General features: G+C 62.4%; 1 protein-coding gene across 4 annotated transcripts in view; it reads right to left on the reverse strand.

Moving 5' to 3' along the window:
- The window catches only part of Tbc1d16 (TBC1 domain family member 16), a 53138-nt gene that overhangs the window by 23826 nt on the left and 12499 nt on the right, over positions 1-16813 (reverse strand). The gene's annotated exons all lie outside the window — the stretch shown is intronic.

The following is a 16813-nucleotide window of genomic DNA, read 5'->3' on the forward strand; positions in this document are numbered from 1 at the left end:
AACAAGCAGCGGGATCTACAAGCATGCAGACCATGCCCAGCCTTCCTTCATAACACCAGGGCACTGACCCTGAGTTTTTGTGTTCAAGGCTCGCATTCCACCACTTAAGCCACAGCTCCACTTCAAGGTTTTTGTGGTTACTTGGAGCTACAAGTCTCATGGACTTTCCTGCTTGGGATGGCTTTGTTTTGCCAGTCCTGGGGCTTGAACTCAGGGCCTAAGCACTGTTCCTGACTTCCTTTTTTTTTTTTTTTTTTTGCCAGTCCTGGGCCTTGCACTCAGGGCCTGAGCACTGTCCCTGGCTTCTTTTTGCTCAAGGCTAGCACTCTGCCACTTGAGCCACAGCACCTCTTCTGGCCTTTTCTATATATGTGGTGCTGGGGAATCGAACCTAGGGCTTCATGTATACAAGGCAGGCACTTTTGCCACTAGGCCATTTCCCAGCCCCTGACTTCCTTTTGCTCGGGGCTAGCACTCTGCCACTTGAGCCACAGCGCCACTTCCGGCCCTTTCTGTGTATGTGGTGCTGAGAATCAAACCCTCTACCACTAAGCCACATTTCCAGCCCCTTGGGGTGGCTTTGAACCTTGATCCTCCGATCTCAGTCTCCTGAGTAGCCAGGATTACAGGCGTGAGCCACCAGGGCCCAGCTCATGAGGACATTTTTGTTTGTTTGTTTGTTTGTTTTTGGCCAGTCCTGGGCCTTGGACTCAGGGCCTGAGCACTGTCCCTGGCTTCTTCCCGCTCAAGGCTAGCACTCTACCACTTGAGCCACAGCGCCGCTTCTGGCCGTTTTCTGTATATGTGGTGCTGGGGAATCGAACCTAGGGCCTCGTGTATCCGAGGCAGGCACTCTTGCCACTAGGCTATATCCCCAGCCCCCCTCATGAGGACATTTTTAACACATCTTTTTTACCAGGGCATCTGGATATCACCCAAGGTCAGAGAGCTGCTCGGGGGTGTCTGTAGCCACCCCAGTATGCCATGGCCTGACTCCCGTAGGGGATAATTCCTGGGGACAAGAGAGTCCCTTGCCACGTTGTGCCACGTTGTGCGTGCCACGAGCAGATGCCTTCCCTTGGCCCGTGCCCTGATCCGCTCTGGGTGTGACGGGGGCATGGCCAGCATTGTTCCATTGTCCAGGGTCCGGGTGGAAGCCTCTTCCATTGATCTCCATTTGCCTTTCAAACATGCATTTCCCATCCCGTAAACTGTGCTAAATGCTATTTAGTAGCTAATTAACTTTCCGTGCGAAGATCTCTGTTAATTGCACGCTCTGCCCCTCTCTGCCCGGGTCCTCGGGGACCTGAGCTGTCCGAGGATATTTGTTCTGCCGGCTCCCATCTCGAAGGCGCAACTTCAAACCCAACCACCAACTGCCAATCAAGGCGGCAGAGGTCAAGCGGGACCAAATTAGGTGCTGCCAAACTTGCTTGGCAAAGCTTCATTTAAATAAGAAAGCAAAAAAATAAAGGTTATGAAGGATATTCTTCCCAAGGTAGCTCTCTGCTAGGTGCAGAGAGGGCAGGCTCTTCTGCTTTTGGGCGCCGCTGATTTTTGCTTTCAAACGTTGCAACCGGAATCCATTTCTATTCTGACTGCGCTAGCGCTTGCCATCCATCACACAGAGAGATAATCAGAAAATAAAAGGCTTTGATTAGCACTTGCATAAATCATGCCGGTGCCAATTACTGCAAGGCCCCCTCCCTCCGCCCAGGCCGGGGAAGCGGGAGGCAGCCAAGGTAGGTGTCTGGTCGGGGCTGGAAGCCACCGGGGCATTATTCTCCGACTTTGTATTTGTAGGGCACTCAAGCACAGGGGTACATCCCAAGTCAATGCTGATTCAAACGTGCCAGGGGGCGCTGGTTGCCCCCCCAAGGCGGGAGTCCCACCCAGGCTCAGGTCTCCGACTGGCATGGGTGCACCGTTCTGAGTCAGCGCTCAAGATCAGCTCCTCGGCCTCTCGCAACCAGACCAAAGCCAGAGGTGCTGGGCAGCCTGCTAGCCGCTCTGCATCCATCCAAGGACACGGGGCGAGGCGCCATGGCCTCCAGCGCGGAGAGCGCCCAGGGCATCCTCCCTGCCCTCGAGGATGTGCCAAGCCCGGCCCTGCCCAGAGGACCTGGCCGGCCGGAGCCCCGGCTCGGCTGGGGGAGGGCCATGGAAGGCGCGGGCCCTGGAGGCCACTGCCCCCTCTCCCCATCTGTAGATCGGCCACCGAACGCACGGACGGGCCCTCCTGGGCCACCTTGGCACAAATCCACAGAGGGCCCCGGGCCCCTGGGGCCTCCCCGGGTCAAGGCCAGGACGGGCCCGCAGGAAATGGTGCCCTCTCCTCTACTAAGATCCCAGAGCCGCGTCCAGATCCCCTGGTCCGGGAGGGGCAGAGGATGAGCATTTCCTTAGGGATGGCTGCTTTTAAAATATAGTAAATGGGGGGGGGGGGACATGTCAAGACAAGGGGCCCTCAGTCTCAGGAGAGGAAGGGCTGCTGGGGTGGGGAGGGGCCCCCCACCCATGGTGAGGGAGGGATCACTGCTCTCAGGACAGGGCTTTGCGGGCGAGGGGTCCCCAGGCCTACAGCTAATGCAGGCTGCGATTCCCCCCCCCCCGTAGGGGGCCTGGGGGCGGCGGCACTGCCTCCACGCGGCGCAAGGGCGGAGACTTAAGTCAGAGTCAAGATCTGGTTCCGATGGGTTCCAGGATCCTGTGACCTCAGACACTGCAGGCTGCTGGGCAGCTTTGCTTCCGGAAGCTTCTGGGAGACCCGAGTGCGGTGTGTGCCAGAGCAGGGCACCACCTCCGAGGCGAGGGGCTGGGGCGCCCCCCCCCCCAGGCTCCCGGAGCTGAGCTCTGAGAGAGACCGGAGGGAACTGTCACCAACCCGGCACCACGAGGCCCCCGAGGAAACAAGGGAAAATGACACTAGCCCACGGGAGGGCGGACGTTTCCTCCCGACTCAATCAAAACGCTTCCAAGTTCTTTTCCTTCACACTCCTCTGTGTGTGTGCATGTGTGTGTGCGTGCGTGCGTGTGTGCATGTGTGTGCTGTAGGGAGAAGAAAAAGATGGCCTGTGCTCCCAGAAATCATTTTATGTGTTGACGTTGCACATTTTCCCGACCTCCCCGGGAGGCGCCCGCCTGGCCGCCCGCCCGGCCCGGCCCGTGGCCCCTCGGCAAGCAGGCGTCTACTGAGTCTTTCATGGGCTCCCCCAAGGCCCCCCAAATCAACACTGCACAAGTCAGCGCCGCGCCGGCCTCCAGCCGGGCCGGGCCGATTTGTACAAAAACAAAGTGTTTCTCCTCCATCCACTGCGGGGGCGGAGCCTGACCCGCCGCCCCGCAGCCGAGTCCCCGGCACCCCTGGGGGGCGCGGGGGGGGGCGAGCGTCACAGGTGCTGCCCCCCCCACTCCCCGGCCAGGCTCCGGGTGAACCCGGGCCCTGCCGCGCCCACGGCAGCCACCCAGCAACCGTCCGGAAAGGGGCTCGCGTGGAAGGCTCTGTGCGCCAAGTGTGAGTCCCGAAGCCACGCCTAGGGGGCCACTCAATCAAAGTGCTCCCCACAGACACCGAAGCCCGTCCCGCCAGCCCTGCGGGGCCTTCCCCGAGCCCGGCGGCTGGACGGCTACGCTCCGCGATCCCGCACGCCGCACACCGCGCCCCCGCGCCCCCGCGCCCCCGCACCCCCGGACGGGCCCCGCCGAGGAAAGCCTTGCAATGAAAGCAAAAGGAGGCTGAGATCTGCGGAGCGAGGCGCGAAGCCAGCCTGAGCCGACAGAGCCGAGAGACTCTCATCTCTAAGGAATCGGCAAAGTATCGGGCTGGGGGTATGGCTCAAGTGGTAGAGCACCAGCCGTGAGTGAGAAAGCCCAGTGAGAATGTGAGACTCTGAGTTCAAGCCCCAGCACTGGTGTGTGCGCGCACACACACACACACACACACACACACACACACACACAGTTCCCGAAAAGGAGTTTCTGAAATTCAAGGGAACAGCGGGGAGCGGCAACATTTCCCGCCGGTCGCTGTGCAGAGACAAGCACGGCTGACACCGCAGCCGCGTCCCCCGAAGGACGAACCGCCAGGCAGCCAAGAGCTGAGCTGCGGGACCCCCTAACACCCCACACCCCTCCGGAGAGAGCCCCAGGGCCAATCACGGCGCCCCCAGTAGGGGAACCCATTCTGCTCACTAGACAACTGGAGCGAAGCCCCGAAGCAGGGGTCGCTGCGGGCCGTCCCCGAGGGCTTGCTGGAAACTCAGCGTCCGCGAGGCCCGGGAGCCGTCCATCCCCGCCACCTCCAGCAGGAGCAGGACCAGGAGCCCACGGATGCGAAAGCCCCGCCCACCCAAGCTCACAGCGTGTCCACAGAGCCATGGAACGCACTAGAAGGACGGCACGCTCGTACAGCAGTGGCACGCACGCGCCCTTGCCGGCTTTGCGTCGTCTCTGGAGGACCCGCAACGCGGGGTGCGGCGGGAATGTCGTGTAAACGCTTGTTACGCTACGCTGTTTAGGGAACAAAAATAAGAAAAAAGGCTGCACACGTTCAAGACAGATGCTGTGCTTTGTGGGGGTGGTGGTGTTGATTCTAGGGCCTGAACTCGGAGCTGGGAGTCTCACAAACTTTCTTGCGTGGGCTGGCTTTGAACCATGATTCTTAGCCCTCAGTCTCCGGAGTAGCTCGGGTTACAGGCGTGAGCCACCTCATCTGGCTCACACGCCATCTGTTTCCAAGGGCTTCTGGTCAGTGTTGGGAGCAGCACAGGTGGCAGAGGGCAGAGGGAGGTGAGCGCCCTCGCCCTGCCAGTGGGCAGGTTGCTGTCATTCGCTCCAGGCAGGTCCACAGCGTGGTGTCAGGGCGTCCAGGCAGGCAGGTCCACAGCATGGTGACAGGGCATCCAGTCGGGCAGGTCCACAGCGTGGTAACCGGGTGTCCAGTCGGGCAGGTCCACAGCGTCGTGACAGGGCATCCAGTCAGGCAGGTCCACAGCGTGGTGTCCCGGTGTCCAGGCAGGCAGGTCCACAGCGTGGTCTCTGGGCGTCTAGTCAGGCAGGTCTCCAGCGTGGTCTCCAGGACATCCAGTCAGGCAGGTCCACAGCGTGTCCAGTCAGGCAGGTCTCCAGCATGGTCTCCAGCGTGTCCAGTCAGGCAGGTTTCCAGCATGGTGTCCCGGCGTCCAGTCAGGAAGGTCTCAAGCTCCCAGGAGCAAGGACCTGAGTGAGGTCCATCATCCGGCTGCCAGGCCGTCCCAACCAGCCAGCCCTGATGCACAGACAGAGAGGCACACACACCAGCGCACGCTACTGAAGAGTAGGGGCAGGATCGGTAGGGAGGGTGAGCCTGGGGGGCCACAAGGCCACCTGCCAGCCAGTCCGGCTCCACAGTCCTATCTGCATCCCCAAAGCAGCGGTGGAGGAGGGCGCACAGGGCCTCCCCCTGATCCCCACCCCACCCCCAGGCCTTCAGAACAGTGTCCGCACCCAGAAATGTGGCCGGTGTCTCCAAACTCCCAGAATGCAATGGGGAGTCTGCTTTCCTAAGCTCAAGAAGCGCCGGGGAAGTGCTAACCCTACCTAACCCTGACAGACCCCCCTGCATGGTGGAAACTCCTGGGAGACTGGCCTGCAGAGCCTGGCGACTCTGACACTACCCACCCCCGCCCCCAGGCCATGGCTGTGTCTCGCTCACATGGTTTGTGGCACCGACATAGTGGGCTAGGGCGGGGACGTCTGCCTGTCCCTGCAGCCGGCAGAGGGAAGGGCACGCCCCCAGAACTGGCTGGACTGCACTGGCCCACGGGGTTCCTGGGATCTGACGTTCAAGGCCCGCTTCCGGTGGGGGCCGACGCTGTGGGCTTTGGGACTTGATGGGCAGCGCTGGTTCTTAAGAGGAGAGGGCGCGGGAGGGAAGGACACCCACCCAAACCCCCACGTACCCGCTCCCCAGCTTCAGAGTGCACGGTGCAGCCATCGCCACCTCCCACCTCCCAAGTTCCTCACCATCCCCACAAACCCCCTTGTCCCATTACAGAACAACTGGCTCCTCGCTCCTCCCCCAGCCTCTAGAAACCTCCATCCTACCCTCCCGTCTGTGCCTGTGCTCCGGGCGGCGGATGGGTGGAGATCATGGGAGACTTTCTGTGTCTGGCTCAGCTCAGGCACATGGTCCTCACAGGCTCCATTCTATAGCTTCTGTCGGTTTCTCCTTTTCTATTTATTCATTTTATTTTTTTGCCAGTCCTGGGCCTTGGACTCAGGGCCTGAGCACTGTCCCTGGCTTCTTTTTGCTCAAGGCTAGCACTCTGCCACTTGAGCCACAGCTCCATTTCCAGCTTTTTCTGTTTATGTGGTGCTGAGGAATCGAACCCAGGGCTCTGTGCATTCGAGGCGAGCACTCTTGCCACTGAGTCACATTCCCAGCCCCAGAAGTTTCTCCTTTTTAAAGCTAGATAGACATCCTTCATTTTGGGGGCTGGGGTGAGAATGGAAGCCGGGACCTCGAGTCTGGGAGAATGTGCCCGTCCACAGGGAGCCCTCCGGTCCCCACAGTCCCCTCTTTGCTGCGGTCTTCGTGTGTGGACGCACCCCCGCCGTCCATCCCCGCCTTGGCTCCAGCAGTGCCGCGGGGAGGAGGGAGGGCCGCAGCACCCGCTCTCCATCGTGTGAGGATCCTTTTTTCTAACACCACCACACGGACCACACATCATCTCTATAAAGAGTATTAAAAGAAAAAGAGGCCAACAGAGCAGATTCCAGACAAGTGTACCTCGAGCCCCCCTATCCTATCCTGGGGTGTCCACAGGGGGTGAATGGAGAGGGCAGGAACAGGCTGTGTCCAGGGGGAATCATCTGTGAGTCTCCATATTGGGTCCAGGGTTCGAGGCCACCCGGCACAGATCTGGCCTCCTGAGGGCTGTGGTTGGCTCGGGCGGGGTCAGGCTGGCCGTCCTCCGCCCCCAGAGACCTGACACCCGGAGGGGCAGGAGGTCCCAGGAGAGGAGGAGGCCCAGCGAGGCCTGGTTGGGGCCTCCGCTGCCCCCTCTCCTGGAAAGCGCTCTCAGGCACCTGCCCCCCGTGGGGTCAGGCTCCGCCCCAGGGCTCAGAGGAGGGAGGAGGAGGAGGTCAGGTGTGGAAGGACCCCAGGCAGGACTTGCTGGCCCTTGGCAGGTGTGGGTATCCAGGAGGGTGGGGTGAGAGGACCGGGCAGACAGCCCCCGCGGATCTGGGGGAAGCCCGCCACCTGCTGGGCACCCGGGGCTCCCTCCCCCGCCAGGCACCCGGATGCAGATGGGGACAGGCAGGAGCGGGGGCGGGGGCAGCTGAGCCCCCCCCCCCCGCCCCACGTCAGGGTGGCGGTGCCCAGACTCGCTCTGGGCAGGGGGACGCGGGCTCCCACTCTGCAGACGCGGAGCCTCGGGCCCGGGAGCCGCCCCCCCCGGCCTCCTGCAGCTCGGAGCCCCGCGCCTGGTCCTCGGCGAGGGGTGGCACTGCGGGAGGGGCGGGCAGGCCGGGGCACCGCGCAGCCTTTCGCCGCAGGTGCGCTGTGGCGTACGGCGGTCCCGGCCCTCGTGATCCCGGCACGGCGCCGTCCCCAGCCTGCCAGCCTGCGGTCTGGAAGCTCACAGAGCTGTCACCATCCCCTGCCCCACGGGGACTCGAGTGCGTGCCCGCGCCGGCCTCGCCCCGAAGGGCCTTCCTTCCACAGCGGCCCACACCGAACACGGAGCCACACAGCCACGGCGTGTGTGTGTGCGAGTATGTGTGTGCATGTGTGCGCACGCATGCGTGTGTGTAACTGACCAGTGTTATTCAACACCCATCCAGGCAGCCAGCCAGCTTCGGGGAGAAGAGAGACAGACCTACCAAAAATAATCCTCCCCGTGTTTAAATATTTACGGAAGCAAGACAGATCCTGAAGCCTTCCGTCCCCGCTCCGCCCTCAGCAACGCGAGAGCCTCCCCTCCGCCCAGCCTCCCCCCCCCCCACGCAGCGGCCTCTCCCCTCCAGGCCTTCCCACCCGGCACCGTGGCCCGGGGCTCCCCAGGAAGGGCCCCTTCCGCGGGAGGGACCCATTCTGCTCTGGAGATCATGGCACAAAATAAAGTGGCGCAGAGGTGTCCAGAAAGGCCGCTCTCAATCTCCTCTCTTCTCCTGTGCCAAGACAGACAAGGCAACCACACCAGTCCCGGCCAAGTGCCGAGCCCACCCCAGGTCCCGGGGCCGTGCCCAGAAGCCTCCGCAGGGCGGTGCCAGGAGAGGGGGCAGCACTGACCCCGGGGTGAAGCCATCTGCCTGGGCACGGCGCCGGGCAGCCCGGGACGAAGCCCATCGGGATCACCGCAGCCCCACGGGGAAGGGCAGGGGCGTCCAGGGCGCCGGCCCCCGCCCCGCCGCGTTCCCGGGCCTGGGCGCTGAGGCGGGGTGCCCACCGGCTCCGGATGGCCGGGGAAATGATGCTAGCTGACTTCCAAACAGATTATCCGAAGCAAGAAGACCCCTTGTCCTGTGCACCAGGGGCAGGGGCAGGGGTGCAGGGAGAGGGGCCGCCTCCAAGGGAACCCCTTGTCCTGTGCACCAGGGGCAGGGGCAGGGGTGCAGGGAGAGGGGCCGCCTCCAAGGGAACCCCTTGTCCTGTGCACCAGGGGCAGGGGCAGGGGTGCAGGGAGAGGGGCCGCCTCCAAGGGAACCCCTTGTCCTGTGCACCAGGGACCCCTTGCTTCAGGGATTCCGGGTTGCTCTGCCCTGCCGAGTATGAGAGCAAACAGAACCAGATACAACGATCCCCCCACCCGACAAAGGGTCACCCCCGCCCCCGCCGGGTTCCGGGGAGGATTTCATCAGGGGTTGGGTTACATTGCAACAGCCAGCCGGTCCCCGGGGGCGCAGGGTGCACGGCCGCGTCGGCTCAGCGCCTCTGGGTGGCGGTGACCTCATGCTCGGCTCCCGTGAGCCCTCGGGGCCCTGCCCAGCTGCTGATGTAAGCGCCGCCCCGGGAGCCCACGGGCCCACGCAACCGTCAGCCGGGTTGCGTCAAGAGCCCCGGGGAGCTGCGGCGGTGCGCAGGGCTGCAGAACCCCCAGTGGGCACAGCGGAGCCTCGCCTGACCTTCCAGAAGCCACCCAACCATCAGGGACAAAAGACAGGGGGTCCACCGGAAAGAACTGGCCGGAGCCCAGGACCGGGCGGACTCCACGTGGATAGATAGGTGCCCTGACCACAGCCTGAGTCAGCTTGAAACGTGGACTCCCCTGCTGAGACAGGTGTGAGATACAAAGCAGAGGCCGCAGAGAGACAGGGGCGGCTCTGGGCCGGCCTCGTGCCAGGGCGATGCTATGGTGGACAGATGGCGGTTGCTGTGATTGGCTTTACCTTCTTGGTTCCTTTGAAAGAGTGCAGCTATGCCAGGCGCTCATACCTCTCACCCTAGCTCTTCAGGAGGCTGACATCTGAGGATCACGATTTGAAATCAGTCTGGGCGAGAAAGCCCAGAAGATTCTTATCTCCAATTAACCACCCGCGCCCCCAAGAAAAAGCAAGAAACGGAGCCGTGGCTCAAGAGGCAAGGGGCCAGCCTTGAGCAAAAAGCTCAGCGACAGCGTCCAGACCCTGAGCTCAAGTGCTAGGGCTGGCGCGCACGCACGCGCGCGCACACACACGCACACACACACACACAGCTACGAAGAGGCCGGAGGCATGGCTCAGTAGTAAGAGTGCTTGCCGTGTAAACGCGAGGACCTGAGTTAGAACCCTACCACCGCCACCACGGCAAAAATGTAGCTCCAAGACCCACCTACGGTGCGGTGCTCTCGGCTGACCTGGATAGGAGAGCGGAAGCACTCAGCGGGGACGGACCGTCAGACAGAAAGACGGACAGTCTTTTCAACAAGTGAGGTGGAAAAGTGAACCTTGACCCGAATCTCAGACCTGACGCTCCAAGGAGCTTAAATGGGCCACAGACATCCCTGTGAAACTCTGAGGAAAATGCGAGAACATCTCCAGACCCAGCACCAGGCCTGGGATTCCTAGGTCTGACATCAGAAGTAATGATCCGCAAAACAGAGAACTGACAAAATGGACTGCAGCAGAATGGCCACCATTTGCTGTTGACACCGTAGACTGGGCCAAAGATTTGCAAATCGCCTTCAGCACTGGACTCAGTTTCTAGAATACACCGAAAGCTCAATGCGGGCCCCAGAGACACCAGGGACACCAGGGACAGGCACACACCGAGCAGAAGGGCGTTTTTAAAAAAGGAGCTGGTGTCATACAAGCCAGTATTGGCATTCCTAGGAATTTATCCCAGCGAAATGGAAACGTACATGCCGACAAAACCCTGCATCTGAACACTGAGAACCATTTTGAGATTGCCCCAAACTGGGCTGGGTGAGCGGGCCCCAAAGGGCCGGAACCCCTCCCCCCCACCACCCCCCCAGGGACACTGCTCCGCAGCGCCCCAGTCGGATCTCATGCAGGCCCCAGCTACCACGTGCAGCCACCGGGACGAAAGCGGACTGAACGCAGCCGCCCTGGGGGAGAGCGGCGGGCTCCGGGCTGGGCCCAGGAGCTCGGGCAGCTCGGCTGGGCGTGTTTGAGGCGCCCCTGGGCTCTGCACTTTGAGGGGTGGGGGGCAGGATTCGGAGAGGCAGGTGCCTGTAATCCCAGCAGAGCCGAGGACCTGCTGTCCACCCTCCTTTCCTGGGGCTTGAACTCTGGACCTGGACGCCGTCCCTGAGCTTTGGGCTCAAGACTAGCGCTCTACCACTTGAGCCGCAGCTCCATTTCCTGATTTTTGGTGGTTCACTGGAGATCCGAGTCTCACGGACTTTCCTGCCCAGGCTGGCTTTGAACTACACGATCCTCAGCTCTGTCTCCTGAGTAGCTGGGATTACAGGTGTGATAACCAGCACCTGCTTGCATGTGGGGTTTTATGACAGAAATTACCCCTAGGTATTTGGGGTGAAGGGTGCCCGGAAACCCTTGTACATTTTCACAACTCTGGGACTTCATTGTTTCTTCAAAAAAACACCAACTCGTTAAAATCATGCTACGAACGAAATCGCCTAAGTTTCTGCCGAACGGACAGGTGAACGGACAGGTCCGTACGCGGGACGGGCAGGACCCGGGCAGAGTCCTCGCCTGCAGTCTATCTGCACAGCCGGGAGCCTCAGCGACCTCGAGACAGGGCCGCACAATGGAGCCCGGGCAGGCCTCGAGCGGGGGCCGGCCCGCGTTTTGGACTTGTGATTTCCGTGACAGGAGAAATTCCCCGCGCCGCGCCGCACCGCGCTGTGCGGTGCCTGGCAGCCCCCCGGACGCCCATCCGCAGCCCGGTGCCACGTTCCAGTCTGGTCACCGTGGCAACCATTAGCATCTGTGCTGAGCGCTCCGCACAGCCCTTTCCAGGTGTCCTCTGACTTCCCCCTTCTACCCCCACCCCATCTCCCGATGGGGAGACTGAGGCACGGCGGTGAAGGCCTTGCCAAGGGTACCCCCCCCCAGGGATTTTGGGTGAAGGCTCAGGCTCCCAACTGGGCGTCCAGAAGGCAGGCTGTAGGCCCTGCTGGACTCCCGGGGCGGGGGGGGGGGGGGGGGAGGAAGGGCTGGTGTGGCCCAATCCACAGCCTCTCCCTTTCCAACGTGTGTGTGTGTGTGTGTGTGTGTGTGTGTCCCAAACACACGTGTGCAGCCGCACATCAAAGGGCTGGGCACTGTCCAGACGCAGCAGCCTGAATTCTTTGGCAACCCCTCCACAATCCTGGCGCTGGTGGCAGCCAGTTTCTGGCCCTGGCCGCCTGGGCGTCTCCCGCTTCCTGGCTTGGCAGCGAGACCTCTGGGCGACTCCGGGGTCTCCCGGCTGTTTCTAGACTACCGCGCCCCCCCCCACCCCGGGGGGCTGCAGGCCAGCCGCGGAGCTAAGACCCGCTGCTGCCATTTCCACAGCGGCTTCCCGGGGACCCCGGGATCAGCCAGGGGGAGCAGCTGGTGACGGCCGCGGGCGGCGGGGGAGGGGAGGCGCGCACGGAGCCTGCGCCAGGCGTCGTCGCGGAAACAGACGGCAAGAGGAGTCCAAGGCAGCCCGGAACAGATTGCAGGGTGTCGAGCGATGGGATGTTTTAAAGAAATAAATCTCAGCTCCCAGTTACCGAAGCACAAACAAACCCAAACAACAGACCGTGGGGAGCGGCAGCCCGCTCCTGGGGGCCCGAGAGGGGCGCAGGGGCTCCCAGAACATGGGGGGGGGGTGTCTGAGGCTTCAGGGCACCTGGGCTGGCTCAGGGATGTGGCCCTGAGTTTCAGGGGGCCAAGGACACACCTCTCACGGACCACCGGTCACTCCATGGGCCTGTGGGCCTCCCCCCTCCCCCCACCCCTGCTTCACACTGGCTCCTAATATACGGAGGGTGGTGGCATTCCGATGCTCATCCCCCCCCCCCACCAGCTCTGTCCCTCGCTTCTTCCCATCTTCCAGCACTGGGGCCAAGGAGAGCAAGTCTGCTACGGCCATCCTCAGGGAGGGAAGCCCACCCACCTGAGCGGTGGCTCAAGCCTGCAAAGCTACTCAGGAGGCTGAGATCGGAGGACTGAGGTTCAAAGTTAGCCCAGGCTGGAAAATCCACGGGACTCTGATCTCCAATCAACCACCAGAGAACTGGAAGTGGCGCCGTGGCTCAAGTGGTAGAGCGCCGGCCTTGAGCAAGAGCTCAGGGACAGCGCCCAGGTCCAGGGCCCACCCCCGTCCAGACATGCCCCACAGGGAGCAGAACCTCCGGAGGGCTCCTGGGAAAGGGGCCCGCACACCTGCGGCGCGGCTGGGCCTTCGGCGGGCGGGAGGCTGCTTGGGACTGAACACAGGGCCCCTCCAGCCAGGACAAAAGCCGGGACCGGGCCAATGTCAGGAGAAGCCAGAGACCACGGGAAGGGCAGCAACCCCAGGGCAGACACAGCCCAGCCTGCCCCGAAGGCCTGGCTGCTGTCCTCCACCAGGGCCAGCGGCTTCTTTGCCTGGGCACGGGGTCACCACTGAGGCTGAGGACGGCGGGGATGGAGAAAGGCCAGCAGCGTCAGCTCCCTGCCCGGATTGGTTAACACGACAGCAGGTCAGACAGAGCCAGCCCCCAGTGCCAGGCTGTTCTTCAACTGTGTTTTGGTCAGGTATGGTGTCTCACACCTACAATCCCAGAACGTGTCTCAACAAACAAGCCGAACTTGGCAGTTCACGTCTGTAATCCCAGCTACGGAGGGCACAGAGGTAGGAGGGTCAGAGCCTGAAGGAAGAAGTGTAAGGTACTATCTAAACACAAACCAAAGCGAGAGGGGGTGGGCGTGGTTCCACAGGTGGAGCACTGGCCTGAGTTCAAGCCCCAGCACTGCCCAAAACAAAACCTCATCTTCATCTAAAGATTAGCATAGTTACAAAAAATATATTACAAATTAAAAAAAGAAATACAGTCTCACAAGTGCACTCCTGCAGACAGGCAAACCTTCCTTTCCCGCTGCCGGTCCACCCCACCCCACGGCCACGGACACCGTTTCTGTGGATTGGGACCGTGTCACACAAAAGGAAACTTCCCACCGCTCCGCGGCACAGGGGCATGCGGGGTAGGGGTGGGGTACGGGGGGGCATGGAGCTAGCGGTATCCATGACCATCCCCATCTCGGCGGAAGTCCCGGTAGGCAGCGTTCCTGCTCAATATGTGCTGGTGCTCTACCACTCGAGTCACTCCCCGACTCTGACTTTCTGGTGGCTCATTGGAAATATAAGAGTCTCACGGGCTTTCTGGTCCAGGCCAGCTTTGAACCCTGATCCTCAGAGCTCAGCTTCCTGAGCAGCTAGGACAGGTGTCTGCTCTGACTCTGATACCTGTGAGCTTCTGTGTTACAGTGCTGGTCTCAGGACGGCAGATTGCACCTGCTGCCACTGAGGCTCGGGGCGGGGGAGGGGGGGAATGGGGCGATGGTGAGATGGGACAGACGCACCAACCGCCCCCCCCGCCCGAGGGAGCTCTGGGAAAAGGGGGAGCCGCGGGATGCTTCTCCTCCACGCCACCCAGTGCTGCCAGGGCCCCTTGGACTGGACCGGGCAGCCCCGCCATGGCCCAGGGCCTCGGGTCCTGCGAGCCGGAGGGCAGGCACGCGTCGGGGGCTCGGTCCCCGGGAGGTGGGCTTGCGGTTCACGGGGTGCGGGGTGCGGGGTGGTGCCGCACCACTTCCTGGCTCTGATTTTCAGGCCATGGCTGTGTTGGGGAGCTCGGGGGAGACCTCAGAGCCTGGCGGTGAGGCTCCCTGGGGGCCCGGCCCTGCACCCCACAGACAGCTCCCAAAGGAGCGCGCACGGGGGGGGGGGGGGGAACGGCGGTGCTTTCCAGCACTCAGAGCTCTGTGTTGGGGGGCAAATACTGTTTGTCCTTGCAGCCCCGGAGGACCAGGCACTCCGCTTGTACTTCTCCGTTTCTGCCACTAGAGGGGCCCTGAGCCTGCCGCCTGCCCTGCCCTCTGGGGTAGGTGGTCACAACCCTGACTCCCACTGGGGCGCGGCTCCTGCGTCCAGGTCACTGTCCCTGAGCCCAGCCCTGATGGCCCCTCCCCTCCCCAGCCCCCCTCACAGAGTGGTTTCCAAGTGCACTACCGGGGGAAACCCCGGGGGGCGGGGCTGAGTGAAGGGGGCGTGGCTGAGTGAAGGGGGTGTGGCCTCGTGGTGTTGGAAAGCAGTCCCAGGTGCCAAGGGCCCAGGTCTACCCACAGGCCAACGCAGGCCGGGTGCCTCCAGGGAAGGGAGGGAAACAGCAGGGGCCAGGGCCGCTTCCAAGGGACCCAGATGGCACGGTGGGCGGATTACAAACTCAGCCAGGGCAAACAGGCAGCCGCAGCGCTCCCCGGACCCTGTGGAAATGCACTCTACCACCGTGGGTGGGGGCGGGAAGGAAACACAGAGCGCGCAAAGGCGGGGTGAGGCTGTCCAAGAGGAAACGCACCCTCTACCTACCCGACTTAGGTAACTGGAACCCCTCGGTACAGCACCTTTATTTACTTTTATTTTTTGGCCGGTCCTGGGGCTTGAACTCGTGAGCGCCTCAGCTCAAGGCTGGCGCTCTACCACTTGAGCCACAGCACCACTTCCAGTTCCTGCTGATTAACTGCAGCTAAGAGGCTCAGACTTCCCTGCCCAGGCTGGCTTTGAACCTTGACCCTCAGATCTCAGCCTCCTGAGTGGCTGGGATGACAGGCGTGAGCCCCTGGCGCCGGGCTGTACATCATCTTTGTAATAACACTGTTTAAATCAACGAAACCAAGCCCCAGGTAAAGATGGGGGGAAATGCCAAGTGCAGGACGCGGTCTCTCGGAAACCTACTTTTTAAAAATAAAAGCTCCGAGGCACCGGTGACACGCGGGTCACGTGGAAGCACGCTGCACAACCTCTGACTTGAAGGTAGGCGGGTTCCACCATAGCCAGACGAGCAGGCTCCTGGTACGGGGGGGTGGGGGGGTGTCCCGGCACTGGGCTGTGCTCCTCTGCGGGTTGGGGGGACTTATACAGGTCACGTGTGGGGAGCTCGGGCCTCAGTAGGCTGTGGTGGGGCTGGAACCTCTCCTGCAAGGTCATGAAGCTGTTGGGGCATGTCATGAGGAGGAAGGGCCCTGAGGAGGAAGCCCCCTGAGGAGGAAGTGTTCTAGGAGAAAGTGGTCGTTCTCCTGACCCAGGCACTAGCCGTCTCTAGAGGGGTGTGATGGATTCCCGCCCTGCCTCTGCCCTGGTTTCCTATCACAATGGCAGCAAGAGGATGGCAGCCCCTCCCAAGGCCAATCCATGGGCCTGTGATTTGGGACTTAGAGCTTCCCAACTGCGGGCCTCGGGTCCTTCGTCACGGTATCGGAAAGTGAAAGGACACCGCATGCATGGAACCTGGTCCACACTAGATGTGAGCACAAAGAGCAGGTGATAGGGCTGGTGAGGCCTCTACACTCTAGGCCCAAAGGATGAGAGGCACGAAGATGGCCGCCACGAGGCCCCCAAGCACTTAATACATGCCCACGGTGAGGAGGTGACAGGAGGTGACAGGAGGTGACAGGAGGTGCCACTCTCCCGCAGCAGCCCCGGGCGAGGGCGGGTTCCAGGCCAGGCTCGCTGACAGGCCCCCTGCCCCACCTGGCACTGGACTCCCAGCAGCCCTGCATTTCACCCCCTCGAGGCCACTGAGCTTCGGATAGACAAGATCACACGGGCGGGGGTGAAGTCAGTCTGAACCAGATCCACCCATCCCTAAGTTCACACTCAGCGCCTCGGTGCCACAAGGGGCGTGGCCCAGGGCGGGAGCCGGCTCCAGCGGCAGGACCGAGAGAGGAGCACGGGACGAGCAGTGCCCTACTTGGCAGGCTGAACCCACACGGGCCGGTGAGGTGGGGGAGGAAGCCCGGGCTAGAGGCCCACGGCAGAGGCAGCTAAGAAGAGGTCGGGCTCCAGGGCAGGACGGGGGCCAGCCCTCGCCCCACTGGGGGGCAAGGTGCCCTTGTCCCCTGGGTAGAAACCATGACTGTGGGAGTCAAGGCAGCCAGGGACGGGAGCCAGCTAGCAGAGAACCTGGAAAGGGGCAGGCGTGTGGGCGCATGGGGACCCCTGAAAGAGATAGCATGGTCCCCGTCTTATGAGGGGAAACCAGGGCTACGGAGAAACAAAGCATGGTGCCAGTGCTCAGCCAGGAGGCAGGCCCCCACTCCCCGTCCCAGCTCCTGACACGGCGTGGCTGGCGGATGGAGGACCGCGCTGGCCAGGCTCTGACTAGCATCCTGGGACGGCAGGCTCAGCCCAGGCCGC

The sequence above is a fragment of the Perognathus longimembris genome, chromosome 17 (assembly GCF_023159225.1).
Source record: "Perognathus longimembris pacificus isolate PPM17 chromosome 17, ASM2315922v1, whole genome shotgun sequence".
Lineage (NCBI taxonomy): Eukaryota > Metazoa > Chordata > Mammalia > Rodentia > Heteromyidae > Perognathus > Perognathus longimembris.